General features: G+C 49.0%; 1 long non-coding RNA gene across 1 annotated transcript in view; it reads right to left on the bottom strand.

The window, feature by feature from the left end:
* Positions 1-2,139: 2,139 nt before the first annotated feature.
* Positions 2,140-25,850, bottom strand: part of LOC102901291 — a 69,618-nt gene continuing 45,907 nt past the window's right edge. Inside the window, exon 3 of the long non-coding RNA XR_002162525.2 lies at positions 2,140-5,252. This is a non-coding gene — a long non-coding RNA (uncharacterized LOC102901291). The remainder of the gene's footprint in view (positions 5,253-25,850) is intronic.

Here is a 25,850-nt window from a genome sequence, read left to right as displayed (position 1 = left end):
AAGGAGGCCCTGAATGCCTGGGTGAGGGATGTGAGATTTAATGTCAGAAACATGCGTTGATTCATTCATTTATTCAGCTAGTAGTTACTGTGTTCCCACCATGCTCCAGGCCCCAGGGCTGGGCACTAGGGAAACAGACACTGCCTCTGCCCAGGGATGTCTCCTGCCCAGACCAGGGGCCCCGGCGCTCACAGGGCCAGGCAGCTCCTGTGGGCGGGTGTCCAGGGCTAGGTGGCCCACAGCAAACCAGCAGCCAGAGTCCACACCTGCGACAGGCAGCCTCTGCTCAGCCCCACCTGGAGGAAGTCAGGCCAATGGAGGCAGAACCTTGAGTCTTTCACAACAAGCTGGGAATTTGGAGGTAACTCTCCTTATTTTTAAGTGTCGGCCTCTAATTCAGAATATTAGTTTAAGCTGGGAACTGAAGCACCGAGAAAGAACTACTCACGGCCGGAGGAGGAAGCCCGTCAGCCTGGGGAGGGGTGGGGGTGACCCCACCGAGGGGTGACCTGGCCCAGGTTCCTGGGTTTCGCTCAGAATGGCAGGGACACAGGTTCTGACCGTCCTCCCCCTTCCCTCCCTGAACAGATGCCCCCTGGGAGAAGGAGCCAGCTCAACACCGAGTCCAAGGAGGCACCACAGCTGCTTCCAGGGCTGATCACCCAGGTAAGCAGCAACTCCGGGGGTGAAAGTTTGAGAGGCTCTCCCAGGGAGGCAGAGACAGAGAACCACCAGGGGGCCAGACCAAAGCAAGTCCCACAGCAAGGAACTGCCAGGCCGGGGGAGAACCAGCCTGCAGGCTCCCTGCCCAGAGCTATTTCCGTTCTCCCAGGACACCTCTCAGAGGACTTGCTGCTGCTCTCTGTCCCCTTAAGGGGAGGGCAGGGGAGGGGGAGGGGCTGGGTTCGTCCCCCAGGCCCGGGATCAGAGGGCGGGCAAGCTGGAGAGGTGGAGGACAGAGGTGGGATCTGATCTTATTTCGTACTTCCCCTCCCCGACAGACACACACCCATAGTCTCAGCACGGAGCTGGGCACGTGCAAAAAGTGGAAGTTAAATGTGTGATGACAAACCGTGCTAAGACAGGGGAAGCTCCACCATGCTTGGCAGGTGGAGTTCTGTATCTCCCCTGTCCCTGCACCTCCACTTTGGGGAGCCCTGGAAAGTGGGGAGGGGGGGGATTTCTCAGAGCCGGTGTGTTGGGAGCGCCACATCACCGTGACCTCAGTTGTTTGCGGACTGGTGACACCTGCTGTACCAGTTCCGAGCTCTCGCGGCCGAGAGCGGGGCGCGCTAACAAATCCCGCCACGAGGGGGCGATAAATCCCAAAGCCTGATGCTGGGGACCTGGAGGTTAGGGTCCTAGAATTTGCGCGCATCTTTGGGCCCGAGACTCGCCACGCGCGCCTGGACCGCACATCTGCTAGCCGTCGGCTGCTCCTCCGGGCGGGCTCTCTAGAGTTTGGATGAATGTGCATGAACAGGGCGAACGCCCTGCGAAGACTCGTGGCCCCCAATCCTGAGAAAGTGATGGCGCGTTTGAAAAGCTGGCATGGTGGGAGGAGGGGGCTAGAAAATGATGGAAAATCGCGAAAGGCTACGGTTAAGGCACATGAGGAGACTTCTCGTCCGTGTGGCTTTGTCTCCCTCTAGTGGAAATCAAGGGACCTCTAAAAATCTCATTAACCTGGAAGGCTCCTCGTCTATTTTCCTCTTCAAGATCTCCCGCCCTTCCTCACCCTTGCTTCATACGCTTTGTTTCTTGTTTATCTTTTCGTTTTTTTACTATTAAATGGCCATCAATAAGGAAATGGAGTACGGGCCAACAAATAAAATAGTAAAATGTATCTGGTTCCTCGCAGAGTTCCAAATCATACTGCTAATTTACCAAACCAAGTTATGAAATAATATAAACACATAACTCCATGTTTACATGTGCATATATATGAGTATGAGTAGCCTGAAAAGTCTGGGGGAAGATCTGCAGAAATGCACACCCAACGCCGTGATTTCTGAGGAGGAAGAGACAGAGATTTTGCTTTACCTGTAATGTTTGCATTGTTACATGAGAATGCACTTTGTGAAATTAAAAATTAATGAAAGTAGCCTTTTTAGTATAAAATTATGCCTTTGGAAAGAATCACAGTATTCAATATGTATTTAAATTGCTAGTTACAAAGTAATACATATCGTACGATTCCATTTCTTTCAATAACATGTGTGCATGCATGGAAAAAAGGCTGGGAAAATATAAACAGAATGTTTACCAGTAATTATTTCTGAGCGGTGGGGTCAAGGCAATCTTTGTTATTTACTCAATCATCTTTGTCAGTGCTGTTGGTCTATACTTTCGTTTTTAATCTTTTGTGATACTTGTGTTGTATGGGCATACCATGATTTATTTGACCAATCTCTTATTGATGGACGTTGAAGCAGCTTCCAACATCTTCCTATTGTAAACAATGCCGTTAAGAGACATCATTCATGACATAAGGATAAATTCTGGAGGGGGATCCTCTGGGTCAAGGAGCATGGCACATTGCATTTTGATATATATTACCAAACCCCTTCCCAGGAATGTTTGACTCATTCTCAATCCCCCTACCTACACGTGCAGACATCAGTGTAGAGAGTGTCTGATTTCTCACGTGTCCCCAATCCTGAAAATTGTCATTCTTCATCCTTGGCCGTCTGATGGGTATAAAAGGTGACTGTGTTTTCACTTGGGTTTCTTTCACGACCAAAGTGGTGAGATAAGACTGGTTTTCCTGATGCTTTTTCTTTTCTTAATATGTAGTCCCAGAGCAGTACTCTCTTAATTATAGGTAAAAAGCCTTTATACTAAGTCTGGCTATCTGATAGGAGATGTGTCCCTTCTGCGTCTTCCAGTTTCGCGAATTTCTTGACTGTTGTTTCCTCTTCCATGTCATTCTAGAATAAGTGTATTAAATTCTGCAGAAGCCCTCAGTGGTGTTTTGATTGTATTGCTTTGCACTTATAAGCTGGAAAGAGTTGACATCGTCTACGGCTAATCATGATATATCTTGCCATAAGTCAGATTTTTTTTGTTTGGCATTCTTCATTAAAGTTATCTAATTGCCTTTACAATGGCGACTCTAGAGTTACATCCTTAGCCTACAGCACACGGTCAGGGAAACAAAGATAACAACCAACAAAGGAGAACTGAAAAGCAGGACCTGACTCCTAAGAGTCTAGTAACCATATGCATCTGCCCATAGTTTTGCAGGCAGTGGAATGTTCTGCAGAAGAGGGCCGGCCGCGGGTTCCATCCCCGTTCCTCCCTGATGTGCTTGGGCAGGTCACTTGGCCTAGCTAAACTTTAATTTCTTCATGGGTAAAATGGATTTAATGATAGTGGCCCCCTTGTGCCGGCAATTGAGATAATATATTGTCTATAAAAGTGTTAGCCCAGTGCCTTGCATGCAGGGATGAGGATTTTTAAATGTGGCCTTTCCACCTTTCAGCTGTGGCACCAAATACTTGCTGTGTGATTCGGCCATGTTCACCAACCTTTTGGTTCCTGGGGCTTTTTTCTGTTGTGAAAAGGGGTGACCGTAGCATCCAGTCTCGGGATTTTGTATGTGGGTTGAGAGTGGATATTCCTGGGTACAATAAATACCAGACGAGGGTGGCCATTTCACTCCAGTGATGTCACTGGTCACGTGCTCTGCTGGGAGGTGGGGGTGCAGAGAGAAGCCCCAGGGGGGTGCTCCTCAAGAAGGGAAGGCATAACTAAACCAGGGAATATGCAGTGGAACGGGCCAAGTGGGCAAGCGGCACCCTGTGCAGCAGGGGCACCCTGGGGACTGGGCTGAGGGGCTGGGATGGGGCAGCTTTGGCCCAAGTAAAGGGCAAGTGGAAAAAGCTCTGAGCTTCTGAGGCTAACTTGGCTGCTTGCTCTAGGGTCTCTTGCCTTTGCACTGGGGCCATCTGACTCAATGGTACCCTGGTGCCACCTGCCACAGCGCTGCCTCTGGCCTGACTTTGGAGGAATAAAGATGGCTCGTGGCCCCAGAGTTGCCCCCCCTAGAACTGACTCCCCACCTGGGAGACTGGTCAAATGACCCCTGCTGGACCCTCCCTGCTCAGTAACCCTTGCTGCTTTTTTTTTTTTTTTTTTAAACCTCCCTCAGCCCTCTCCGGGTCCATGCAAGGTGCTTAACCTCTCTGAAACCGTTTGCTCAGTGCTAACATGGGAAATGACAAACTTCTTCCCACAACCAGGGGCATTGAGACTATCAGCTTAGCTAATGGGTGCGGAAGGGGTTTGTGGAGAATAGAGCACCCTGCAAATATAGTGTCCTTTCTAGCCCTGAAGGCTTGGGCCCAGCTGTCACTTAGCCTTACAAGGCTGGGTTTCCTTGTCTGAGAGCTGGGGGTAAAAGTGACACGTCCCCATGAAGTTTCTCACTGATGTATTCATTCATTCAGCCAGCCAGCTTGGGGGGGTGGGCAGTGCTAGGCACTGTGTGGGCCCCAGCCATGCTCAGGCCAACCCACCCCCTCCTCTCTTAACTCCACCCACCAGCTGCTGTGTTATCCTGCTTCAGGCAGGAGAGGAGGTTCCTGGTGCTAAGCCAGACACCAGAGCTCTGCAGAGGGAGAAAACTGAGGACCATGCGGGCATTTTGCACGAGGCTACATTTATTCACCCACAAGGGACTACCCCTTATTGTGAAATTATCTCTTTGTATCTAGACAAATTGTAAAAAGGTCTATTTCATTTATGAAGTTATGGTAACCAGAGGTGGGAGTTGATTTTCTAAGTGTTCTTCTCTGGCAAAATTAAAAGTTGGCGACTGGTGTGGCAGGCAGAAAGGTTCTAGAATGGCCCCCTGTGATCCCCTCTTCCTGGTATTCAAGCCCCCGTGTACTCTCCTTTTGTGCAGGATGGGCTGGGCCCAGTGACTCACTTCTAACAAATAGAATACGGCAATAATCCCTTCCACGATCAGGCTACAAAAGATCGTGACTTCCACCCTGCTCTTGCTTTCACGCCCGGCTTGCACGCTTTGATGAAGCAAACTCCCACGCAGGAGACACTGATGCGTGGAACTGAGGAACTGAGGGGGGCCTCTGGCCAACAGCTGGGAAGACATCAGTCCAACAATCCTTGAGAGTAAATCTTGCTAGCAGCCACATGACCTTGGAAGAAGGTAGCTCCCCAGTTAGTTCCCTTCAGATTACTACGGCCAGCTGCGGGCCCGGACTCGGATGAGAAGACAGGAACATCTAGGACACAAAATCGGTTGTAAAGCAATTTGTTAGACAGCAACAGTCAGTATGTATCTCAGTATATTTTTTTTAATGTTCCTGGTAGGTGCGATCCAAACTTCGGGCATGAGTGGTGGTAAGAAACTGCTCCCTACAACTCCTTTGCAGATGAGCATGTGAAATGGTAGCCTAAGGGTGGGGAGGCAGCTCCTGGGCAGGCCTGCAGTCTCATCTTGGCTGGTGCTCTCTTAGCCAAGTGGCTGCGGGCAAGTTACCTCGGCTTTTCTGAGTCTCGAGCTCCTCATCTGTGAAATGGGTGTAATACAGCTCTCCTAAGCAGTAAGGAGATAAGTGTGTAAATACCAATAATTACCATTTCTAGGATGTTCTTTTGTGTCAGGGCCAGTGTCAAGTGCTTTACATGCATTATTGCGTTTTATCCTTACAAAGGTATGAAGTAAGCTGTTACTACTCCCCTTCTTGAGATGAGAAAACCGAGACTCAGAGAGGCCCCGGGACCATTCCGGAGTCTGCCAGTCTCCAACCCCAAGGCACAGGAGTGCCTGACGCTTTGCAGGCCCTGGAGGAACCCAGAGGAACTTGGGTTGTGGAGAGACAGGGTGCTCTATTCTCCACAACGAATAAAGGCAGCAGGAGGGGAGCAGAAAGCGCTCCAGTGTGTTTCTTACTGTGACCGCTAGGCGACAGCAAAGGCAGGCAGACCAGCCTCCAGCACTGAAACTGAGCTGAAAGTTGACTCCTGAGAATAAATTAGTTCCGCTGAAAATGGATTCCTGCTTTATTTCCCTAAATATTTATGGACTGCTTGTTATGTGCCAAAGGATTTATAATAATTACATGAAGGCTCCTCACAGCCCTGTGAGGTTTGTTATTCCCAACTTTCAGGAAGAGGAAGCAGGCTAAGTCACTTCCCAAGGTCACACAGCTAGAAAATGGCATGCATTAGGTTAATCATTTGGTGTGACTCTTTCCAGAACTTTCCCATGCCAATAGACTTGAGTTGCCATATATGTGACTTGTTAATAAGGGGAGAGAGTTGCGGCGCCTGGGTGGCTCAGTCGGTTAAGCGTCCGAGTTCGGCTCAGGTCATGATCTCACCGCTCATGAGTGAGTTCAAGCCCCGCGTCGGGCTCTGTGCTGACAGCTCGGAGCCTGGACCCAGCTTCGGATTCTGTGGCTCCCTCTCTCTCTGCCCCTCCCCTGCTCATGCTCTGTCTCTCAAAAAAATGAATAAATGTTGAAAAAAAAAATTTTGTTTTCAAAAAGAAAGGGAGAGAATAGTTTTGTTTTACATGTGTTTTTTTTTCAGAGTTCTGTTTTTGCATGTTCTTCAACTTGCTTCTCTCACCGGCAGTGAATTTTGGAAACATTTCCAAGGGAGTCCATGCTTTAGTTTTCCATAGCGTGGTTGGATCACACGATGTCTAGACAATCAACCTCTGTGGACAATCATTTGAAATACTTCCAATATGGTTATGCTTTTACCCGCTCCCTCCCGCCAAAAAAAAAAAAAAAAAAAAAAAAAGCTTTCACAAACATGCACGAACAGATGAGCCTGTGGTAGCATTTCTGTTCCATTGATTCCCAGGAAGGTGACCCATGGGTTGTTGGTCATGTGTGTGGTTGTGTGTTGAGAGAGATGCTAATCACCCACCTGGGGGGATGTGCCCACTATCATTCTCATCCACAGTGAGGGGGGAGTATGTCTCTCCAGCCCTGCTGGTGATCAGTGCTCACACTTTTTGCCGATTTAATACAAATGATTTTTTGGTATATATTTCAGCATCCTTCTTCCTTGAGGTGGGTAGTGAGAGTTTGGGGAAGCAAGAATGTCCCAGCGGGAGCGCCCGGGTAGCTCAGTCGGTTAAGCGTCCGACTCTTAATTTCAGCTCAGGTCATGATCTCACAGTTGGTGAGTTTGAGCCCCGCATCAGGCTTTGGCTGGCAGCATGGAGCCTGCTTGGAATTGTCTCTCTTCCTCTCTCTCTCTCTCTGTCCCTCCTGCTCCTTCTCGCTCTCAAAATAAATAAATAAACTTTAAAAAAAAGGAATGTCCCAGGGGGAGAGATGAGAGAAGAAAGTGTCCCCTCCCAGGCAGACACTCAGGCTGAAGGCATACCCCCTGTGTGTGCACAGGGCACAGACACATTGAAAAGCTGCCAGTCTTTTTTAAGTTGCTGTGTTCGAATCCCATCTCCACAGCCAGACCACAAGCCCACTAGGTTATGTTTGTGCTTTTGTTGACATAAGCTGAGAGATTGCTTAAGGGCGGTGGCTATGAGAGGGATGAATGGGTGCCGGGGGGGGGGGGGGGGGGGGGGGGGGGGGGGGGAGGGGGGAGGTAGGACTGCAGGCAGTTGGGAAATACCACTGGGGAGAAGGTGGAAAAGGACAGGCAGGAACTTCTAGGCCCCACCCTGTGACATCAGGCGCAGACGGAGACCCCTAAGCCTCCTTACAGTGCAGAGGGGGTTTCCAGAATGTGGAGCTATCCCTAACATTAGAGACCCCTGGGTGAAGCCCCTCCCACTCACCTGGCATAATCAGGCCTTAGCCCCAGGGCTCCACTCTGCCCCCTCTCAGGAAAGAGCCGTGATTATCCCCATTTTACAGATGAAGAAACTGAGGCTCCACGAGGTGAATACACCACGTGGTGTCAAAGAAGTGGTGAGCGGTACAGAGCGGGCATAGGCTCAGGGAAACCAAGCTAAGTGTTCTCGGGGGCTCGTAGGTGCTCAGGGGAGGTGGAGACTCCCCAGGCAGGGCCCACAGCAGCAGAACCAGCAGGCGCTCCCAGGAAGGGAAGCCTGGGTGTCACTCTTGTCCCACCCTCTCCTGGGGCTGCCCGCCCCTCCCCGGGGCACATGTTATCTGTGTCCTGGGCACACAGCTGCAGACTCTCACCAGCTGAGGCCCTCCCTGGCAGGCAGCATCTGACCTTTGGACATGTAAACAAACCTTGGCCTGGCCCAGGGTGGCCCTGCTCGTTGTCCTTGGGGCCTGCGGATGTGGGTACACACAGACAGGCATGCGCGCATGCGTTCAGCGTCCTAAGAGCGCCTTTGAGCCTCCACGCGTCCACTTGGAGTTGAAGCTGGGGGCCGAGGATGTCATGTGCATCCTGCTGTCTGCCTACACACTAGGACTCTCAAGACTGGTTTCAGGGCCCAGGTTACTTCCTAAAAGAGGACCAAGCTGGAACCAAAGGATCGCAAGGGAACCTGAGGATCAGAGAGGGCATGAAATGTGCCCAGAGCCACACAGCGGACAGAGCCAGGGCCATACAGACTAAACAGGTCACACCTTCTCTGGGTCTCAGCAGCTTCGTCTGCCCAGTGGGGAGAAGCCTGCTCACACTTCTGACTCACCACCCCATCCCCCTGCTGTAGACCCTCACCCTGCTGGTCCTTACCACCAAGCTCCTGTTATCTCCAGGGCCACGGAGCCTGCTGATTTCTGGAACAGGGCCCACCCTCCCTGGGGGGACCAGATGGATGGGACTGCAAAGGGCTGCTCAGGCCTGATACGGGTCTCAGTGTGCCCCAGTCTTTATCAGTGGGCCTTGGGGCTCTGGGCAGGCATGTGGCCCCGTCTAGGAGAGGGAGCAGTGAGGAGACGGTGCCGGGATCCTGAGCAGATGAGATACAGGACAGGAATGTTTTCAGTAATTTTTTTTTTTAAATCTATACTGCTTTCTCTGATTGGGAAAGTAATTTAGGCAAGTTACAGTAAACTCAACAGAAATAGTTTTGGAAGTGAAAGTACCTATAAATGCACCTCCCAGACGTAACCCGTGGGCCCAGATTGGGATCACCCTTGCAGATTTTGCCTATGCATAGACTAACATTGCCAGTTATTGGCTACACTGAAATCATACCGTAGAGCTCAGTGTGGTGGCTCAGAGTGTGTCCCAGGTCCCAAGAGCGTGGCTCCTTGGCTTCATACCCAGAGTCCCGCGTGGCCTCATCTCTTTGGACCTCAGTTTTCTCTTCTGTAAAGCCTCATATGGACATTGTCGAGGTTTAACAGAGTAATGCAGGTGAGGCTCTTAGCCTGGGCCTGGCCCGCAGTGAGCTCTCAACAAATGTCAGTGTCAACAGGTCTGTCACATAATTTGCCTTTATTTTTCATTCAACAACAAAACATGGACGTCTGTCCATGCTGAGGCCACAGTTGTAGCCCTCTCGTTGTGACAAATCCAGAGCTTTCTTTGTGTGTGTGAACCATCATTTTGTTTTTTAATCAATTTTATTATGGTATAAGTTGCATACAATAAAATACACTCATTTCGAGAGTACAGTTCAGTGACTTTCAAAAATTATATAGTCATGGGGCACCTGGGTGGCTCAGTCGGTTAAGTGTCCGACTTCAGCTCAGGTCATGATCTCGTGATTTATGGGTTCGAGTCCCACATCGGGCTCTGTGCTGACAGCTCTGAGACTGGAGGCTGCTTTGGATTCTGTCTGTCTGTCTGTCTCTCTCTCTCTGTGTCCCACCCCCGCTTACTCTCTGTCTCTCTCTCTCTCTCTCTCTCTCTCTCTCTGAAAAATAAACATTAAAAAAATTTTTTTAATTATATAGTCATGTAACCATCACCATAATCAAAATCCAGACTATTTATGTTACCCCAGAAGTTCTTCCATGCCCCTTTGTAGTCAATCCTTTGCCCCCACATCTTGCCCCAGGCAAACCCTAGACTGTTTCCTGCCCCTATAGCTTAGCTTTCCTTTTTCCAGAATTTTGTTTCAATGGTTGCATACAGTAGGCACTCTTTGGGGCTTCTTCACCCCAGGCAGTGTTTTTGAGCTTCACCCACATTGTTGTGTTGCCACGAGCTGACTGCCTCTCATTGCTGAGGAACATTCCTTCATGTGGTTGTCTCAGTTTTTAATATCTGTGCACCTGCTGTGGGACATCTGGATTACTTTCAGTTTGGGGCTATTATTCCCTCGTGTTTAAAACTCCAATGAGGAAGGGGACAGAGACGGTTTCTAAATGTTTACTCTTGCCTTATAAATGATACTGCAGGGAGTAGTCGTGCACATTTTTATGGTCAGTATTGCCAGAGAAATGCCATGGCACTAGAGGCACAATAGAAATTTTATAAGAAATAAAGCTCCCCCCCCCCCCCGTCCAGCTGGGGACACAGAGGCCCAGGCATAGTGAACAATGTGCCCCAAATCACCCTGTGAATCAGTTTGCAGGCAGGAGAAGACAGAACACAATTCTGTGCTTACCCATCTGTCCCCAGGGCCTCAAACGAGGAACACCCCCAGGGTATCCCCTAACGATGTTCAAGACCTCGATGATGATGATGGTGATGACGGTGATGTGGTCACAGTGTTGACTACCAGTATTGAAAGCTAGGTAGTGTTCTAAGTGTTTTGTGTCGATCGACTTACTTTAATCCACACAATACCCCAACGAAGGAAGTAAAATTGTTATTTCCATTCTATAGTTAAGGAAACTGAGGCACAGAGAGGTTAAGCATCTTGCCTGAGGTCACACAACAGCACATGGGCCTGAGTCCCTGCTGAGCAAGGGAGGAGGGGGGCTCAGCGCATGCAACCAGAATCAGATGCCAAGTGGCCTGGGCCGCTTGTCCCCAACTTGCTGTGTGGTGCGAGTGGTCCAGCTACGTCTCTGGGGCCCAGGTTCTTCACCTGCCAAAAGGGAAAGGGAGCAGTGTGGCCAGATGGTTCTCAGGATCCTCTGACAGTGTGGTTTAGACGATTTTCTAGGGCTGGGATGCCGGGAGAGACAGGGAGCCGGGGGCTTCACCCCCTAAAGGGGGTCAGGAGAGGAGGTGGTCTGGTGGCTTTTCCAGGCGGGATATTGGAGGTCTGGTCTAGGTCCCAGTGACCAGGCTGCTGGCCCTGAGCAGGGGATCTGGCCTCTGTGCCCTGGGACAGGTGAGGCCGGCTCCCCTGTCACACTGCACGTCACTGCTGGCTCACACGCCCAGAGTCCCTGGGCATCTGTGCCCACCACCTGAGAGTGATGTGCTCCTAGTCTGGAAGCCCCTCCTCCGCCCTCCAGGCCACGTGTCTTCTCCCTCCCTTGGCCCTCCCTTCAGGACCTGTGCTATATCTGCACCCCCACCCCCCAACCCCTGCCTCCAGCTTCAGTGAAACCATGTCCATGGCCCTGCTCACAAATCTATGTCATCTAAAAGATGTGAACTATATACATTTACTGAGCACTGTTGTAATTTGCATAAATTAACATTTAATCCTCCCAATGACCCTGTGATGTAAATATCATATCATCACATTTCACCGAGGGACTATCTGAGGTTCAGAGGGGTTGAGCACTTTGTGCCTGGTCACACAGCACATACAGGGCATAGCCAGGATGCGGGCCCAGGCACTGCTTCCAAGTCCAGAATCTCGACAACCGCACTACCTCTCCCTACTTGGGGTACCCCAGAACCTCTGGCTCCTTCCTGATCGCATTCCTCCTACGACATCTGTCCATCAGCGAGGGGCTGGAGTATGATGCTGCTGTTAGGAACACAGTTCCCTAGAGCCGATTATCTTGGGTTGATACGACTGTTACTGGCTATGTGCCTTTGAGCGAGCCTCATAACATCTCTGAGCCTTATTTTGCTCATCCATAAAATGGAAATGACAACAGGAAGCACCTCACAGAGTGCTGACCACTGGTTCTAAAGTATGGTCCAGGGACCCCTAAGTTCCCCAAGACCCTTGCGATCCATGAGGTCAAAATTGTTTGCACTCTAAGACCAACGTATTACTTGGCTTTTTACTCTCATTCTTTCATGACTGTACAATAGAGTTTTCCAGGGGCTACGTGTCACGATATCTCACAACAGACTGAGTACAGAAACAAGTATGAGAACCCAGCTGTCTCCTTTTCAGCCAAACATTAAAGAGATTTGGAAAAGTGTAAGACAATGCTACTCGTCACAATTTTTTTTCAAAAATAAGGTTATTTTCATAAAATAGGTTCTATATTAGAATGTGTATTGTTATTTTTATATTAATCAATATCTATTATATATGTTTTAATTTTTGACACAGTGAATGTTGATAGATATAATGACCACAAAAAAGAAGATCTTTGGGGTCATCAATTTTTAAGAGTATAAAGGGGTCCTGAGATTAGAACGTTTGAGAACGGCTCTGGGAGTACAAGGCACTGGCTACTTTTGTGGAGGGAGACACGCTCGACCTTAAACTTGCTAAAACACATCATTCTTTTTCACCAGGGCTGTGTCTCCCCTCCTCTGCCTGCCCTGTTAGAGGTCACTGCTAAACCGCAGGTGGCTGAACACTGGCCAAGAGACACATGTCAGACCTTGGCCCTGGTTCCACCATGGTTGATTGCTATGTCACCCTGGACTAGACCCTGGGATGCTCTTGGCTTTCCTTTTCTTCACCTGAAGGACAGGCATGGTCAGCCAAGCAGATTTCTCGGGCACCTTGAACTGCTAACATGTGAAGAAAGTGTGAACAGTCTATCCTAAACCTGCCAGCCTTGAAGTTGGAGCTTGAGAACACCGGGAGGAATGCAGCCATTTGCCCCCAGCCTGGGTGGTGACACTTGCTATAGCCCTGGTCAAGAGACAGGATGCCAGTGTGGGAAAAGCTCCACAGTGGGTGCTTCTGGTCTGGGTTTCTAGCCTCTGCAAACTCTTTGTGGTGCAGGACCCGCAGCCTCATGGCGCCTCAGCAATGACATCTGTGAACGGAAAGATTGCTTGCTGATGTTCTAGCTGGGACCGGGGAAGCCCCAGTCAAGCACACCTCCTTTCCCTTTGTCTTATCATCTAGAAGATGACAGGGTACAGAGAACACTAAACAGGGAGAAGGGCTGGATTGGAAGCTGAGCAGCCTTATCTGACTCTGCTACCACCCCAAGTGACCTCAGGCAAGTCCCTGTCCCCATCTGAGCCTCAGCTCCCAGGAATTTGAAATGGGCACAGCCTGGTTGAACTTAGAGTTGGCTTCTGCATGCCCTGCAAATCTGATGGCTGGTTGGGGATTCAGCAGACACTCCTTTCTCAGGGCCTCATATCCCACACTGAAATGCCATCCCTAAACATCCTTGTCTTTCTCCAGAGGGCCAGTCTGTTCCTGAGTCACTTAATAAAACTTTATTCAGCACTTACTATTAAGAAGCCACAGGGCAGACTGGAGCCCAGGTATTTTCAATTCTTTGTATTCCATTCTACTTAATCAGGACTCCAGGTACATTGATTTGCAGCCCAGGGCTGCACTAAAGAGAAGAGAGGAATGAATCATGGTCTTTGTCTCATAATGTGCCTGGGACCTCACTAAGAGAGGCATTTGTTCATTCGTTCAACAAATACCCACTGAGCACCGACTTTGTGCCAGGTCCTGTGCTATGAACAAAACAGACCCGAGCCCCGCCCTCATGGAAATTACAGTTTAGCAGAGGAAGCAGACATTAAACAAATAAACACACAAGTACAGGTATTATTATACATTCCGATGACTTACATAGATGGTATGAGGTGGAAAAATAGGAAAGATTTTTCAGTGGGGATTGTGAACAGCTGTTACTAACACATCTTAAAGAGAGTAGCATAAGCACATAAGAGTTTACTTCTCATAATGAGCAGTCTGAAGGTAGTGGCTGCGGATATTCGTTCAGTAACTCAGGAACAGAAGCCTCTGTTGTACCTCATGTTCCCAAGATGGCTGCTAGAGTGTCAGCCTTCACGTTTGTATTCCAGATGGAAAGCATGCAGGATGGGAGAGGAAAAGGGTACACATTGGTTCTCTATCCCCCTTTTAAGGAGCCTTCACAGAAATCCACACAACCTCTGCTTATATCTTATTGGCCCGAACATAGTCCCATAGCCACACCTGGCTGGAGAGGAGGCTGATAAATGAAGAAATGAGCAGGGTATCCTTACTGAAATGAAAATTCTGTACGAAGAGTGAATGGGAAAAATGATATTGAGTAGATGTATTCATTGCCTATTGTCACCGTAACAAATTAGTAGAGGCTGGGTGACCTAAACAACAGGCATTTATTCTCTCACAGTCCTAGAGGCTGGAAGTCCAAAGTCGGTATCACTGGGCCAAAACCGAGGGGTTCACCGGGCTGCACTCCCTCTGGAGGCCCTTCAAGAGAATCTGTTCCCTGCTTCTTCCAGCTTCCAGGAGCTGCTGGCATTCTTTGGCTTGTGGCCATGTCACTCCAGTGTTCGAGGCCAATATCTTCACATCTCTCCCTGCTTTATCTTCGTGTTCCTTCTCCTCTATATATGTGATGAACCTGTCCCTGTGTCTCTCTTATGAGGATACATGTGATTGCATTTGGCCTGGCTCCCCCCACCAGATTGCCCAGGATAACCTTCCCGTCTCGAGGTCCTTAATTTAATCACACCTGCAAATGTTACCCTTTTTCTAAACAAGGTAACACAGGTTCCAAGGATTAGGGACGGATATCTTTGGGGGCCACTTTTCAGCCCTCTACAGTAGGGTACCTCACTTTCTGTTCCCTGCAACTCCATTTAAACTGACAGGTGCCCAAAGAAGAGATACCGCACCTGAGGTGGAAATGGCACATGGGAGTTAGCCTGGGGAGGAGTGGGGAAGAGTGTCCCCAACAGAGGGAACAGCATGTGTGAAGGTCTGAGGTGACAAAGAGCTGGCCATGTGGCCAGTGGGACTGGTAAGGGAAGAGTGCAGGAGAGAAAGATGAGCTGGGGTCCGAGAGCACGGAAGCCATGTAGGGTCGTTGTCTTTATTCTATTTTTTTTTTTAATTTGTTTGTTTGCTTGTTTTAGTAACCTCTACACCCAGCATGGGGCTTGAACTCACAACCCTCCTGAGATCAAGAGTTGTATGTTCTTCTAAGCCAGCTGCTCCTATTCTATTTTTATCAATTTTTTTTAAGTTTATTTATTTTTGAGAGAGAGAGAGCATGTGGGCACACATAGGCACGAGCAGGGGAGGGGCAGAGAGAGAGGGAGAGAGAGAATCCCAAGCAGGCTCCTTGCTGTTAGCGAGGAGATGCTCAGGCAGCCATTTGAAGACTGACGTTGTCGCCATAATCCAGGGGAGGAAGGATGGCAGCTTGGTCGGGGCTGTAACTGGGGGCCAGGAGCAGTGGTCAGAGAGGGTATAGGGGTTGGTGATACATTGGATGGGGTGGACCTACACTGTTGATGCTGGACCATAGGATTCAAGGCTCTCTCAAAAAATAAAAACAGAATCCTGTAATTCTATGGTTGAAAGAGACCTTCTATCATTTCCCATTTGGGGAAAATGCGTCCCAGAGAGGGAACTATGAAGGGGCCAGAGTGGGCCCATGGAATCCTGAGGGGCTTCCTGGAGGAGGTAGAGGTTAATAAGCTCTGGATGGAAAAAGGGAGGGGTTGTAGGGGCACATAACATATTTGGCCTTATAATAGCACTTCAGGAGCGCCTGGGTGGCTCAGTCAGTTAAGCCTCTGACTTCAGCTCAGATCATGATCTCGCGGTTTGTAAATCCGAGCCCCGTGTTGGGTTCTGTGCTGACAGTGTGGAGCCTGGGGCCTACTTCCAGTTTTGTGTCTCCCTCTCTCTGCCCCTCCCCTGCGCTCTCGCTCTCTCTCTCTCTCTCTCTCTCAAAAATAAAATAAACATTAAAAAAAATAGCACTTCATTTTTTCCAGGTTTCAAATCTTGCCTTCTCTTTCTAGCGTGGGAGCACTTTGGGCTGGGGATGTGTCTGAGTTTATTCACCAAACCCAAGGTATGTAGGACAAGATAGTGTGAAGGTCACAGTGGAGAGCAGATGACCTGGGACAACCCAGTGCCCTTCTAAGCCTCAGTTGTTCTATCTGTGAAATGGGGGTACTCACGGTGCCTACAAAATAGGATTGTTCTGAGGATTCAATGAAGTAGAGAATTAAATATAGGGTTTAGTAAAAAGCTAACGAAGCTTAAACCTGTCAGAGCCCCTCACTAGCTCTCACACTTCCCCTGGGAGGGGCCCTCAAAATGCATTCACACAGTGATCAGAGGGTGTGGGGCCAAAAATGTAAGATGAAGTATAACAGAGGTGTGTCAGGCAGTTAATTAGTGAAAGTGTTATTTATTTTGATTTTGTGATGTTTACGGAATTGGTCGCTTTAAAAACTATGTTATTTGCTGTGCTTTTTCTCACGTGCTAAGTAAACATTCCCGTTGGCACTAATTTCATACCTAGAATTGCGTGTCTTGCACTCGTCTTCCTAAGGAAGGCTCCTAAGATTGTGTGAGCTTCGGGCTTCACCACCCCTGCGCCCAGCGGCCCAGAGGCCCAGCGGCCCAGCGGCATGCGCTGTCCCAGTCTGCCCACGGATGGACTGAAGGTCGCCTGTCTGGAACCGGTGCCGAGAGCAAACAGCAGGCACCTAGGGCCATCTCTCTTTCTACCTGTAAACTCTCTTCTCAAGACTGAACCCTGTGGGGGCAGGAATCTCTTCTTCTTGACCCTCAGCAGACCCCCAACACTCACCGCAGCACCTGGCATGGGGCAGGCGTGCTGTCCAGAGCAGGTGAATGAATGAACATGAAGGAATAAAGGGTGCCCCTGCCTGGTTCTTGAGACACAGGAGTTGGAGACCAAACCTGAAGACAGGGCAGTTCATGAGCAGGCTAACCTGAGCTTTCCCAAGGACTCCTGGGTGGGCTGACACTGGACCAAAGCCCCCCCTCGGGGCTGATTCAGAGAGAGGACTAGATGGCCTTGGCTGATTAGAAGAACAAGTTCTACCCCCATTGCTGAGCCCCAAGAGCACCTCTCAGAGAAGCCTCTGGTTGGGGCCACCACACCCCTGACTGCATGTCACTGGGACCTGCCCCTTTGTCCCCTGACCTTGGACTGAACTTCAGACTCAGGGCAGGCTACCTGTGGGTTCTCAGGGCACAGGGCAGGCAGAGAACAAATCACCTGGAGGTAAAGTGGGAACTGACACGGTTTACTTAACCTCTCTGTACGTCGGGTTCCAGATGTATAACTTTGAGCAAAATTTTTTTGTGTGTTTATTTATTTATTTTGAGAGAAAGAGAAAGGCAGAGAAGGAATCCGAAGCAGGCTCCACGCTGTAGTGCAGAGCTTAATGCGGGGCTAGATCCCATGAAACCATGAGATCATGACCTGAGCTGAAATCAAGAGTTGGAGGCTTAACCGACTGAGCCACCCAGGTGCCCCTTGAGCAAGCTTTTACTTCACCTTTCTGAACTTCAACTTCCATATCTGTAAAATGGGGCAATAACAGTTTCCACTTCAGGCTTGTGGTGAGGACAAAGCGGGATGAGCCGTCTGTAGCTTTTAGCACAAGGTTTGGCACATAGGAAGGCTCAACAAATACCATTTATTATTATTCTTTCTTATTATTATTTCTAAACACCTATTTGTGGAAGTTTTCTTTGATTTAAGGTGAGATGAGAAAAATTAATATGGGAGAAAGCCTATTAATATCAATATCTCCATTTCCTTTTGGTTTTTTTTCTAAATTTCCATTAATGTATTGCCTTTACAATAAGAAATAAGGCACAGAAGCCACATATAAATTACAAATACACCCACTAGATCTGTTTAATAAATACTGTGAAGAAAGAGCTGAAATGTTAATGGTAATTACCCCCTCTGGGTGTTAAGAATAAAGATGGGTAATTTTTATTCTGTTAGTAATACATTTTCCAAATGTTCTACAGTGAGTACGTGTTTCTTTCACTAAGTTACTGGAAAACAAGACTAAAATCTTATTCAACTCTCTATTCTGTGATTGTGTCCTTCCCACTAGTTTCACATTAGTGTTCTTTCTCTGAAATCATGATCAGAATAGATCATTCATTTTTTAAAATCTATTCTGGGAAAAATTTTAAATGGACATCCCTGTTCCCATTTGTTTGCCTGCAATTTCATTGGTCTGTGAAGTCCTGTTATCTGATACCCATCCACTGTTCTAGGTGAACTACCTTATTTTAGAGATGGGGAAACTGACCTAGGAAGATGAGCCTTCTAAAAACACAAGCTTGCATTCTAAAAACACACACAAAATACAAACAGTAATATTACAAACATCCAAGTCTCCTCCTCAGAATTGACAACTGTTAAGAATAAGTTATATTTGCTTAATCCTGTGTTTTTATTTTTTTAATTACAAATAGACTCAACGCCCCATTTGCCCCCATCTCTGCCCTGTCCCTCCTCCCCATGGCCCCTCAGCCAGCCCACTATCCACTATCGACTATCGTATGCAAAACACAATATGGGCAGCATTGTTTAGCACATGTATTTCAAAATTACATAAATGGCATCAAACTGCACATATCATATCATTCCACCACTTGCTTTTTTCCCTCCCTTCTCAGCATTATGTTTTCTAGGTATATCTGCATACATATATACTCGGAATCATTTCTCTTTAGTATTTAGTATTCTAGCTGGTATATCCATTCCCCTTTGAGGTCCATGTAGGTTGTTTCCAGATGACATTTCCAAGGTCACAGAGGAGTCAAATGCCCTTTCTACTACCCAACAGCACAGACCCATAGTCACTCTGACAAATACAGTTCAGAATTCAGAGCTCCACCACTGTACCCCTGGTCACGGGTGGGATCCAACTGTGTCCCTGGACCCAGACTCCTCTGTTCTCCTTATATCCTGGGGCCCCAGAGATTCAAGGCAGCTGGGCTTCACAGTATGGGCAAGAGGGGGTTTACAGGCAAGGGTCTTTCCTCAGGGACGGAATGCTGAGAGACCCCTGGGCACTCCTGGCCTGGACTTCGTTATTCCAAAATGTGGTTAGGATTGCCAGACTGTTTTCAGTGATCAACAGAGGACAAGGCCTGTGGCAGTCATCCGTGCTGTTCACCAAATATTCCAGTTCTCTCCACTTGGGGCACACGGGAGAACACACATCACTTCCCCTTTAGAGTTAAGCCTATAGGATTTGCTTCATCAAAAAAAAAAAAAAAAAAAAGTGAGAGGAAGTAACAAGTCACTTCCAGGTGAAGCTTGAGGAGCCAGTGTGCCTTTGACTACATTCTCTCTTGCCTCCTGGAACGGCAACCGGCAGTGTTCAGGTTGGGGACAACACACAACAGAACCTATGGCAACCCCATGACCAATGCCTTAAGCCCTTATCTCGGGGTTGTTTGTCACTGCAGCATAACCTGGCCTATCCTGCCTGCTACAGGGCCATGTCTGGTGGGCCCTACCTACTGTGAGCCTAGTGATAAGCTGTCCTTTTTATTATTATTATTATTATTGTTTATTTATTTTTGAGACAGAGAGACAGAGTGCAACTGGGGGAGAGGCAGAGAGAGAGAGGGAGACACAGAACCTGAAGCAGGCTCTGAGCTGTCAGCCCAGAGCCCGACGCGGGGCTCGAACTCACAAACCATAACATCATGACCTGAGCCGAAGTCAGATGCTTAACCGACTGAGCCACCCAGGTGCCCCAGGACCTGTCCTTTTTTTAAACACAGGTTTGCAGAGTGCAAGATAAGTACTCCTCAGGGGCCCTAGTGGAATAAAGAACTTTAGGGCTGAGAAAACAAGGAATTCTCCATCCTTAAAAAGCACTCTGAGTTAGACAAAAGCCTGAAAGTGTCGTTGTCTGGCTGAGTTTCGTCTGGTGAAGGATTAAATGAGGTACACAAACAATAGGTACCTAGGACAGCCCTCGGCACGTGATGAGCTCCGGGCTCCAAAGATGTTCACTGAAACCTCATTGGTAACAAGAAAAACTTAGAAGCCGAGTACACAGCAATAGGGGAAATAGTTAACTAATCGTATGTCCATATATAGTCGTCCCTTACTTTTGGAAAGGTTGCATTATGCCACTTTGCTTTTACAAAAGATCTATGCTAGCACCTACCTTAGTACTCCATGAGCGACTACAAGCCAGAGACTGTGCAGCTAACTCACTCCTGAATTCCTGATCCGCAGGAACTTGGGAGATAATAAATAATTGTTTTAAGCCACTAAGGTTTGGGATCGTTTGCTACATAGCAATAGGTAACTAATACAATTACACAATCACAGCACAAGGAAAAATGATACCTTGGATACCTTTAAAGGAAAACAAAACAATTGCCACATGACTCTCTTGGTCCCCGAGAGTTGGAAGAACACTTCGGCACAGACCATCCTCTCTTACACGCTCACCTGGCCACGTTCTCACAGCTCCTGATAAGCACACCATCTTTCTCTGGCATCAGCTCTAAAACGGGCCTCCCGTCTGTCCCTGTGATGGCGTTCTATACCTTTCCTACAACCCAATTCAAATAAAAAGCACCAGAACAATATATACCCTGGCTCGGAATAAAAATAAACTTCATACACTGATAAAAACTTGGCACCACCCCTCGGAGGTCATGAGACCACAGTCCACTGTGCTAGGGATTTCATCAAAAGCTGAAAAAGGGCAACTTTTAAGCCGACCCCCTCCTTCTGCCCAGGCACCTCCCTGCCTTCTCCATGCCTGCCATATTTCCCCTGCACACCCCAGCTGGAGAGGAGCCCCCCTTCCTATGGAGAAATCTGCTTTCAGCGGAGAAGATCAGGGTGGTTAGACTTTGCAGTGACAACACTCAGGTTCAGATTCATCTTAGTTCTGTCACCCTGAGTAAGTCACTTAGCATCATGGTATCTGAGCTTCCTTTCTCTGCTGTGAGGCTAATAATAGCACTTTCCTTCCAGAGCTGTTGAAGGGATCCAATGAGAAAAAAATGGTCCGGGGCTTAGCACAGGGCCCGGCAAATAAATAAGTGCTCATTTGCATTCATTGTTCATCAAGAATCACAGCAATAGTGGTAGCTGCTATTTATTCAGGGCTCAGTAGATGTCTTGTATCCTTTCCGTGTACTATCTCATTTAGCCCTACCAGATAGGGCCTCTCAGTATCCCCACTCTAGACATGAGGAAGCTGAGGCACAGAGAGGTGAAGCGCCTTGCCCAAGGTCACACAGACTCAGGTAATGAGGTGCCAGAACCTCCGTCTTTAACCACCTTGTTCTACAGCCCCCCCAAGAGGAAATGGACGGAGGCCCTGTGAACATAGAACACCGCAGGGATTGCAGGAGAATAGGAGTGCAGGGAGAGATAGCACAGTACAGGAACACACAGGCAAGAGACGAAGGTTTCCGGAGTGCCAGAGACAGGAGTGGTGTGAAAGTGCTCTGCGGGTGTTGTCGCCTCTGTCTTGTCTGTAGCAGGAGCCTGAGGCCTCCTGCTTGCCTGGCACTGCTACAGCTCTCCCCTCCAGCTGCCACCCAGGCCCTTGCCCAGCAGCATGGATGCCCTGCCCAGGCCTGGACAGGCCGAGAGCCCTGCTAATGGCTCCACCTTGCCCTTCCTGAGCACCTGCTCTGGCTGTAACGTAGCTCTTGCTCGTTAAAACCAGGCTCTGCTGGTGGGGAGAGTCAGGCTGTTTTATTTGCAAAAATGAAACTGCATAATGATGATAGCGTCAAACGGGACCAGTTTTGGCTCAACACTATAGCATTGTATTCTCACTGAACCAGGAAAGCAAACTCGCAGAAGCAGCAGCAGCGTCTATAGCTCTGGGCCAGAGAGAGCTGGCTGGCGTGGGGCCTTCTTTCTCCACATTCGTACCCCAGGAAACCCTGTGACTTGAACGATAATAGTAAGGGCTGTAGAGGTATCACTGAAGTGCCAAGCTTTCTGTGGCTGGGGTGCATAGAGGTTCAGTTGCTGAACAAGGTGGCCCAGCTGGTAAACCTTCTGTTTGTGGCAAAGGGAAGGGGCTACCTGCATGAAAATGAGGGTCGCCGTGACAGCTGCAGCCACTGGACCTGGTGGAGACAGTGCAGCCCCTCAGGAAACATTTATCCAGGGGGGCAGTGGTTCTCAGTCGGGGGGGAGGGGTGATTCTGTCCCCAGGGGACATTTGGAACTATCTAATGTTGATTTATTTTTGAGAGAGACAGAGACAGAATGCGAGTGGGTTAGGGGCAGAGAGAGAGGGAGACACAGAAGCAGAAGCAGGCTCCTGGCTCCAGGCTCTGAGATGTCAGCACAGAGCCCAACGCGGGGCTCGAACTCACAGACCGCGAGATCATGACCTGAGCCGAAGTCGGACGCTCAACCGACTGAATCACCCAGATGTCCCGACATTTGGAACTATCTGGAGACATCTTGCTTGTCACAACTGGGGAGGCAGTTGCTACTGGCATCCAGTGTGTAGAGACTGACAATGCTGCTGGACATCCCACAGTGCCCAGCGCAGCCCCACATCACTGGATTATCTGGCCTCAAATGTTAATAATGCCGAGCTTGCAAGACCCTGGTCTAGCAGTTGAGAAGGAGGCGGCCTCTGGAGTCCGAGGCACCAGAGGCACCTTCTTAGCTGCATAAACAGGAATAGGCACTTGACCAACTCAGTTTCCCCTCTGTAAAACTGGGGATATTAGATTTCTGCCTCACAGAACTGAACCAATGCCCATTCATGACTTTGGGGGTCTAGCATACAGTGAGTGCACCATAATGTTGCTATTGTTAATTACCAAGGACGTGCACTCTGCAGAAGAGCACTGGCAAGATAAACAGTGAGGAGGCCACTAGAGAAACAGACCAAGCACCTGGGAGGGCCCAAGGAGGCCGCAAAGAATCATTTTGGCATTCAAGGTCTTGCTTTAGCCTACATTGTTGGCCCAACCTGTCACTACTCTGGATGGTCACTGGGCTGGCACAACCAGATCTTTTTCCTACTTCCACGGTCCCCACCCCATGCCCGCCAAGGGCCTCTTCCTCCAAGAAGCACCTCCACTAGCCCAACCCTTAAGAATCACATGGCCATGGGGCGCCTGGGTAGCTCAGTCTGTTCGGTGTCTGCCCTCGGCTCAGGTCATAATCTCAAGGCTTGTGGGTTCAAGCCCCACGTCAGGCTCTGTGCTGACAGCTCAGAGCCTGCTTTGGACCCTCTGTCCCCCTCCCTCCCTGTTCCTCCCCCCTTCAAAATAAAGATGTAAACTTAAAGAATTACCCGTGGGGCACCTAGGTGGCTCAGTTGGTTAAGCATCAGACTTCCACTCAGTTCATGATCTCACAGTTCGTGGGTTTGAGCCTCTCATGGGGCTCTGTGCTGACAGCTCAGAGACTGAAGCCTGCTTCAGATTCTGTGTCTCCCTCTCTCTCTGCCCCTCCCCTGCTCACGCTCGTCTTTCAAAAATAAATAAACAGTAAAAAAAAAAAAAATCACATGATCCTTAAAAAAAACAAGGAAATCCTATCATTTGCCACAACCTGGCTGGATCTTGAAGACATTATGCTAAGTGAAATAAGTCAAAGAAACATAAATACTGTATAATCTCACTTAAATGTGGACTCTAAAGACAAAAATAAAAAACAACTGATAGAAAAAGAGATCAGACTTGTGGTTACCAAAGTGGGGGGCAGAGGGGGAAATGGAGGAAGGTGGTCCAAAAAACATAAACTTCCAGTTAGACTAGGGATGTAACGTACCACATGATGACTATAGCTAACACTCCTGTATGATACCTCAGAACATTGTTACGAGTAAATCCTAAGAGTTTTCACCACAAGGAGAAAATTTTTTTCCTTTTTTCTTCTTTCTTTTCTTTTAATTGTATCTACGTAAGAAGATGGATGTTAGCTGAACCTATTGTGGTAATCATTTCACAATATATGTAAATCAAGCCATCATGCTGCACACCTTCAACTTACACAATGTGTGTTAATTATTTTTCAATAAAACTGGAAACAAAGAATACCATGCTCCTTATCTCAGACGGAATCCGCAGGATAGCTACAGAGATACATCAAGACACACACATAGTCACATCCATACAGACTCCGAAAAACACATACGTTCTCATTCATACACACAGACACACACTTGCAGCCTCAAGACATACTGGAGCCCTGGTCAGACTCAAAATGTATTCTCATACACACAGACACATCACCATAACACAGTCTCACCAAGACACATGCTTTCCCGCTCCCCGGCCCTGCCCACATATGACATTGACACATGAAAGCAATACACACCCAAGGAGTACATAGTCACATACACAAATATATAAATTCTTGTACATATATATATTTACATACAAACTCAGGCGTGCCCCTAGATCTCACCGACACACAAGTTTAATATTAAGGCACATAAACACCTATACATATACACAAAGACACATTCTGGGCACACAGATGCATACGCAGCTATCAGTGCACTTACATGCATAAACATACGAGTACATACATCACCCAAGACACACACACACTCCTCCTCCCAAACACACATGAACACACATAAAGACATTTTTAAAAAATTAGCCCCTCATAGACACACAAGTATGTTCCTACAGCACGTTTTATTCATTCATAGATTCATTTATATTATCAGAAAGTTGCTAAGGAAACTTTCTTAGGGCACCTTCCAAATCCCACCTTGTGTTTCCAGCTACTTACTTGTGTAAGCCCAGCACAATGTGCCACTAGATCATTCCTCCCTTTAAATTTGCACTTGTGGATAGGCGACGTGGGTTTTCTCTCACCCGCAAGGCCCCAGGATGCAGGGCTCCGGCTGTTTCATCTCGGTCTCTAACTGCCCAGGACCCAAGGCCCCCACCTGAAGGTGCTCACTTTTAAAAGGTCCGTGGCTAAAGGTGCATTCCCTGGCACTGCTCCAGCAAGGGCAAGGGTGGCCTGTGGGTGTGGCTAGGAGGTGTACTTCCACAAGAGCTTTCGAGAGAGGGGATCAATGGGGGGTAGCATACGACCCTCCCTTCTCCTCCCAGCCGCGCCCCTCCACTATTCTCCACCCCGCCTCCCGCACCCTGCTAGCCTGCTGTCCGCAGGCCCCCAGCAGCGGGGGGGCGGGGCTTCGGCCTCCAGGAGCCCCGCCCCTTTCTCTCCTCTCGCCCCTCCTCTCCGCCCTCCCACTCCTCCTCTCCGCCTCTCCCCCTCCTTCCCCTCTGCTCCGCCCCTCTTCTCCCCTCCTCTGCAGCCTCTCAGCCCCCTCCCTTTCCCGTCTACCCTCCTTCCTCCTCCCTCCCCTCCCCACCCTCGCCCTCGCCCCTCCCCCGCCGCGCCAGGGCCGCCGGAGGCTGAGTCATCGCTGCGGCGTACGGCGGCAGCGGGCGAGCAGGTAGGGAGAGTGAGAAGAAAGCGACGTCGTGCGCCCCATCACCGCCACCGCGAACGGGTCGGAGTCCCCGTGCAAGCCCCTCTGCCGGAGAGGCCTGGGAGGGGGCACCGATGGGGGCCGGGGCCGCGGTGGGGAGGGGCGGCCAGCCCCGGAGGGCGCGGATTCGGCCGCTCTTGCAGCAGCCGCTTTGCGGCATTCTAAAAGAGCTACACGTAGAATGGAGTCCTAAGCTTACCACATTAGGGTGGCATCCAGGCCAGGCATCTCAAGCTGGCGGCCCACGGGCAGATGTGCCGTGCTCCTGATCTCTTATGTGACCCACAGAGTGTCTAATTTTTAGCCAGATGCCAGCATTGAAAAACCATATGATATTTCAGAGTGGGAAAATCAGATTCGCAACACTTGAGAAATTAGAATCCCTAACAACACTGGACCCCTATTTCCCAGGACAACAGTTGCCTAATGCTAGGTGTAGCTGCCTT

Source organism: Felis catus, chromosome A1 (assembly GCF_018350175.1).
Source record: "Felis catus isolate Fca126 chromosome A1, F.catus_Fca126_mat1.0, whole genome shotgun sequence".
NCBI lineage: Eukaryota > Metazoa > Chordata > Mammalia > Carnivora > Felidae > Felis > Felis catus.
The sequence above is the reverse complement of the archived record's forward strand: the minus strand, read 5'-3'. Positions and strand labels throughout refer to the sequence as shown.